This window comes from Phasianus colchicus, chromosome 12, assembly GCF_987193195.1.
Source record: "Phasianus colchicus chromosome 12, bPhaCol1.hap1.1, whole genome shotgun sequence".
Classification (NCBI taxonomy): Eukaryota; Metazoa; Chordata; class Aves; order Galliformes; family Phasianidae; genus Phasianus; species Phasianus colchicus.
Window position 1 is genome coordinate 15,849,469 of NC_143447.1, and position 6,000 is coordinate 15,855,468.

Here is a 6,000-nt window from a genome sequence, read left to right on the forward strand (position 1 = left end):
GGAGGAGGTTCTACCCATTCTACAGATGAGTAAAACAAGGGCTCCAACAAACACCAACCACCACTTTAACTCAATCCTGTATTATTTTCACTGCGTCATTCCCTGTAGAAGACTCCTCTGAAGGCCTGGTAATTTAGATTTCCTCTCGCCTAGCCCAAACCGTGGCATATGTTCCATTTGACAACAGGTTAAAATTTACCCACAATTCCTTTCTTGGAGGAGCAGAAAGGCTGTATTACCTCCAGTCTCTAGGGGTCTGGGGGGGCTCATTTACCACCATTTGCTAATAGGATAGGTGAATCACACAGCATCAAGTGTGCTTCCTCCTGAGGCCCATTCCCAGACACATTAGCTGCTAAGCTAGAAAAACCCAAGGTGAAGGTTGATCTAACATCTTCCTTAGGATATTTTAAATAAAATAAAATAAAATAAAATAAAGAAAAAAATCTCCACAATGGCCTTGTAAAAAGTCGGCATGGATTTACCAGCATATTAAAAGTCAACATGATACAAGGTAGCAGGGAAACCTCCTACCTTTAGACTGCCCCACCACCTCTTATTTTTAATGGATCTTGACTGAATTTATTCAGAGAGAAAGAAGAGGTAGAAAAGAGATCACCTTTAAGGCTTTTCGTTTCCTTTCTTGCCTTTTTTTTTTTTTTTTTTAAATGACAATAGAATTTTTTTCCTAAAGTTGTATTAGGGATTCACTTAAGCAGAAATGAACTGTAATATGCAAATAGTTCTAATTGGACTGCTAATAGAGCGTGTCTCTGTTGTTTTTTTGTAGGGAGTTTTATGCCTATGTAATCAGTGCAGACAGCCGTTAAGTAAATGAAGAGGCAACTAACAATGTCAGAAAAGAGACCGGGCGGTTCCAGCTGACACTACCCTAATCTTCCAGGACCCATTAAATGGCAGTTTCAACGCATTACCTACCATAACATCCTTGAATATCACTGATTTTATTTGCAGTATCAAACATTCCATTTCATGCCCCATTAACAGTAGGAGCCTGGGCTTTTTGACGCAGCTAAACATTTTACTAACTACCTGGACTAAGTAACCAATTAACTTTTGGAGACAATACGGCCAATTAAGCGCGAAAAGGTAAGGCTGTCATCCCCCACTAAAATTGAATTTCCTTTTCCTGATGGCACTTATTGTCAGTGTTCAATTGTTAATGGAGATTTGGTCCCTATTAAAAGGATGAAGCCGAAGGATAATGGGAAAGTTCAGAGGACTTGGTTCCTAAAGAGTAGGTCAGAAAATGTCCCAATTGGCCACTAATTCAGTCATCTTTTCTTCATGCCAGCTCTCTTACTGGAATAGTATTGGCAATGTAACTCTAATCTGACCTACCATGCTAACACATTGTGCAATATGGCAGCTTCACTGACATGCGTAAGCACACACTGGTAGTGAGGGATCTTACATGGGAAAAAGTAAAAAATATATATATAAACAAACAAACAAAAAACCCTCTGATGTTGAAAGTTCAAATGCCATTCTTACATACTGAGCTGTTTACCAGGATCGTGAGCACTTGAGTGCTTAAGCCAAAGGAGCAGGCAGCGTTGTGGTATTCATTTAAGCTTCCCTGATTGTTTGGCAAACCACAATGCATGTGCGTTTGTGTAAGCTCTCAGTGTTCATTCTCATAAATTACATTCGTTATTTAAATCATTACCATCAGGTTGAAGCCTTTTGCTCTGTCTTGGGGTCAGCAATACGTGAAGAAGGTGACACACTAGATGCTCTAATAAATAATAGTTTTTCCTAGGTACTATAATTTTCATAGGTATTGCATAGCGAAAGAGAAAGAAGCTTAGTGTAGATACCTATTCTATTTCTGGAAAAGGAGAATTTCCATTCTATAGATCTACTCTGAGTAAAAATACACCATCCCTTACTACAGAAAAGAAAGTTTACACTTAAAAACATCTCAGCAATGAGCTATTGGGCAGCAAGTTCAACCTTTCAAAGGAAAAACACCTCAAGAGGTCTTTCAACAAAGCACAGCAGTTAGAGTGACTTTTCAACATGATTTCAGGGAGTCATTTTTTTCAACAGTGACCTGAAGGAAGATGCAAAATGGCCCAAGTCAGTATGCAGACAAGAAACTGCCTAAGTGCAGAGAAGAATCTTATGCAAGTAACCTATAAACAGAAACGCATGGAGAAATATCAGAAAGAGTCTGTAAATTTTGTCTTGGTTGCACCCTAAAGTTGTTTCTGGATTATGGGACAGACAAATACATGTGTTTGACCCTGTGTGAGGCAGAAGGTGCGTTCAGACAATCTCCCATCACAAAGAAAGCACAGTTTTTGATAAATAGAGCACACATCCTCCAAACCTGGTGTTTTGAAAGAGTGCCAGGCCAAGCATGACCAAGGTGTGACATCTGAGGATTATGTTCTTATGAAACTACGTAACATGGAGTCACTTTATCTGCAGCAACGGTATCTGTTGAAGTGCAGTATAATCAAAATACAAGTGGGTTACAGCCCTTGAGAGGAGGCCAGAAAGCATCATATTTTTGAAACTAAATAAGTCCCAGAGCTGCTTTTGCGGCTTTCCAGACTTTGTGAACATTTCCATTACATCATACAAAGCTAAAACTCACAATAAAGCACAAGCCTACTCTGCAATACCATATTTAAATATTAGCCCAGCTGCAACACAGTCAGTTGAGATACTTTCAAATTTCATTTCTTAAAATATAAAATATCCAATCAAGAAAGCAAGTGAATGCATTTATGTCTGCTCTGATAGCCAAAATGCAAAATTTGCTTTTCTCTGCAATGCCTCTTTAAGAAACTATTTATGGGCAGAACCCCAGCCTCCATATTGCTATCTCTGCCTAAGTGGTTTTACTGGTTCACAAACTAAGTCTTCCAATTAAATCTGGTGTCATTAGGCTTTGGTGAGACCCTGGTTTGCATTGCCTCTATTGAGTGACTTACTACCCCAGACTGGAGTACTTAGTACCCAAGAAACCCTATCAAGCAAGACTCCTGGTAGATCCAGGCTGGGTCAGATTCATGGACTTAACACCTTAGCCTACGTGTTTCTAAATTTTTATTATGTTTTCTCGTTTTAACTTTTGAGTTTTTTTTTTTTGTTGTTGTTGCTGTATTTTTTTTTTAAACTAAACATATTTGACTCTCTGTCAAGTCTAAAAATATAAAGATATGTGGCTTTGTCATAAGAGTAGAAACACGCTAATTTTAATTTGAAGAAAATGTCATGAACTTATTTACTTTAATATCAAGTTGTAATGGGAAAAATTAAATGAAGAAAAAGCTTTTTAAAATGGACAGTTTAAAAGTATTTAATATCTTCCCTCTCTGCACCATTGAGGATAGAAGGAGCTAAGTTAATGGCAGCTCAAAGTAGAATCTTGCTCAATGGGAATTTTCCATTATTCTCAACAACAACAAAAAAGCCCTAATACTCATGGGTTCTGACAAAAGTAATAGCTGTGAGAAACATATGGCCTTAATAATAAACTAAATCTTAGGTCAAAAATCTAAACTGCAATTGTGTAAGTGAGGACAGAGCTTGTCTGGGCATCAAGTCCAAAGCTAGCCTTAGCAGCAGTTAGGGTTACCCTGCCCCTTTGCTTTCTACAGATTGGAAGACACTATGGTCCTCATCAACAGTGTTCTTCACCCCAGTAAAACCAGAATGAACTCATGGACATATACAAGTCAGGCTCAGCCAGCAAGAGCTATAAATCTCATCTTGGTGTTACATGGGCATACGCACCTCCATGGAAAGAACCAAGCCCACCTCCCCTGCTAAGTTGTCCCATTTAAGACAATTATATAAATTAATCTGCCATGCTGTTCAGAGACACAGGTCCTACAGCTAGGTTCTCCTGGAAGAGCTGTTTATTTCTGTCCTCCTGGATAAACAAGTAACTAACACAAACCTTTGGAGATAATCCTCATCCAGCTATATTTCTTCTTCATCGGGAGCTTTTCCATCTTCTTTTCACCCTTAGTACTACAGCTTTGCTTCTACTCCATAGCTAACAGTCTTATCAGGCCAAGAAAAAAACAACACAACTAACACCTTCAGCACTTCACATCTCATCTGGTGTAATCAGAAACACCTGTCACCTATGAGCTGAGGTTCCCACATTATGCAAATCTGCCAAGTTGATGTAGTTTATGCTAATTAGTAAAATATTCAAGCTTTCACTTCTCCATTGCAAGGCTGTATCTTAGCATGTATGAAGTGTGGGAAAAGAGAGATTTCACACAGAAACATCTCCCTTTGTTCTAGTTTTTTTGGCAGGAGATATTCAGGGCCTCTGGAGGGACTGGTTCCCTGAGCCAGAAAATCAGAGTCCTGTGGACAGAGCGACTTTATCCACACCATGCTTTATAAATCCTAAGCTCTTTTCAAAGTTTCATTAATAAAGAGACCAATTCTATCCTTAAAAGACTATTTTGTGGAAGGGTAAGGGCACCCCTTACACACTCTGTTTTTCTCCATGGGCTTGTAAAGGTGCCCATTGCTTCACAATGAAGCTTTCTCTATGAAAAAAGTAAAGCAAATGTGTAAAGCTTAGATATTACAGTCTCTATAGATCTGTTTTAAACACCTTGTTCTTGTCTCTGGTTGTTGGATAATGGGTACCATAGGTGTGAAATTCTATATCAGTTGCAAAAGTACCATGTAATGTGCTAGGAATTTCTTGAAGAGTTATTCTGATTTATACAGTGAATTATCCCTGTTCTCCCATTCACAAGAGCTGAGATTCTGACTCCACACACAGACTGTCATAGGCCCCTGTTTTGGGGATCAGAGCTTTTCCTACTTTTATCTCTGCATTCCCTCCTCCTGTCTCCCCCCTCCCATCTCTGCTTCTCCCCCGTGTTGCACTCAGATGGTCTGAAACCAGAAATCAGCCTTACTGCTCTGCATAGCCATGTAACCTGAAATCCCACCAGCACTGGGATTTGTTCCAGTTGAGAACTCTGGGTTCAAAATAGACCTCCTTATGTGCAACTGGAGAGTAACTCAGTGCCTGGTCTTAATTGTCAAGGGTGTAGGGTTGCAGGTGTAATTAAGGGGAGATTGGAGATGGCCGAGGCTGTAAATCCTCCACTGTCTGCTTTAGGAGATGAGCACTGAAGCTGCCTGGATGCACACTGTTTGCCAGCTTAACAGCATGTTCATCTTGGGTAGGGAGCATATCCTAGGCCTTCCACACTCACAACAGGGAAAATGCTAGGGAAATTGGATCTGGGACTCAATAAACACCCTGGTTTGGGACCCCATTGGGGTGAGAGCTTCTCCAGTGCTAGGTGTCCAAAATCACTCCTCACTTCGGAATATCTGATTGCTCTGGATTTCCTCCTACCATTTTTATGTAAGTAGATGAATGATATTCTATGTGTTTTGCAGATTTATACCACTTCCACATCTTGAAGAAACAAATGTTTCACCTCAGTTAGTTTTGAATTACTTTCCGTTCGTGGCTTTCTTTAAAAACAAAGGACTGCATTTAGACCTGAGTCCATTCTGTATGTGGTTCCTTTTAATCCATTGACAAAATTCTACTTTTGACAGCTATAATCTAAATGAAGGAGGAGAAACACAAGGAATTTGCCACCTCTTAAAGCAATTTCATTCCACAACTTAAAATGGTTACTAACCCCTGCAACACTTAATTAATTGAAATGACTCTAGCTGTGGGAATCTGTGGTGAAGAGGTCTCTAATAGTTACATGCAATTTGACCTGGAATTCAGTTAGAGCTAAAAGATACTTGAACAACATTTTTCAAGGAATGAAAAATAAAGGCCTTGTTGAATTTAATCAGTCATCCGCATTTTTTTTCTCCTGCCTCTTGTTTTCCCTCAGGGATTTGCTGGACATAATTTTTTGCCAGCTGATGTACACAAAGCACCTGCCTAAGCACAACTTCAGCTTCGGAAGAGAGATGAAACAATAGATGCAAGACCAGAGGCTTTGTTATTCAAAC

General features: G+C 39.4%; 1 long non-coding RNA gene across 1 annotated transcript in view; it reads right to left on the reverse strand.

Annotated features, from left to right (window-relative positions):
• The window catches only part of LOC116225576 (uncharacterized), a 28,134-nt gene extending 24,074 nt beyond the window's left edge, over window positions 1–4,060 (reverse strand). The window contains exon 1 of the long non-coding RNA XR_004166108.2: window positions 3,938–4,060. This is a non-coding gene — a long non-coding RNA (uncharacterized LOC116225576). The remainder of the gene's footprint in view (window positions 1–3,937) is intronic.
• Between the last annotated feature and the right edge of the window lie 1,940 nt (window positions 4,061–6,000).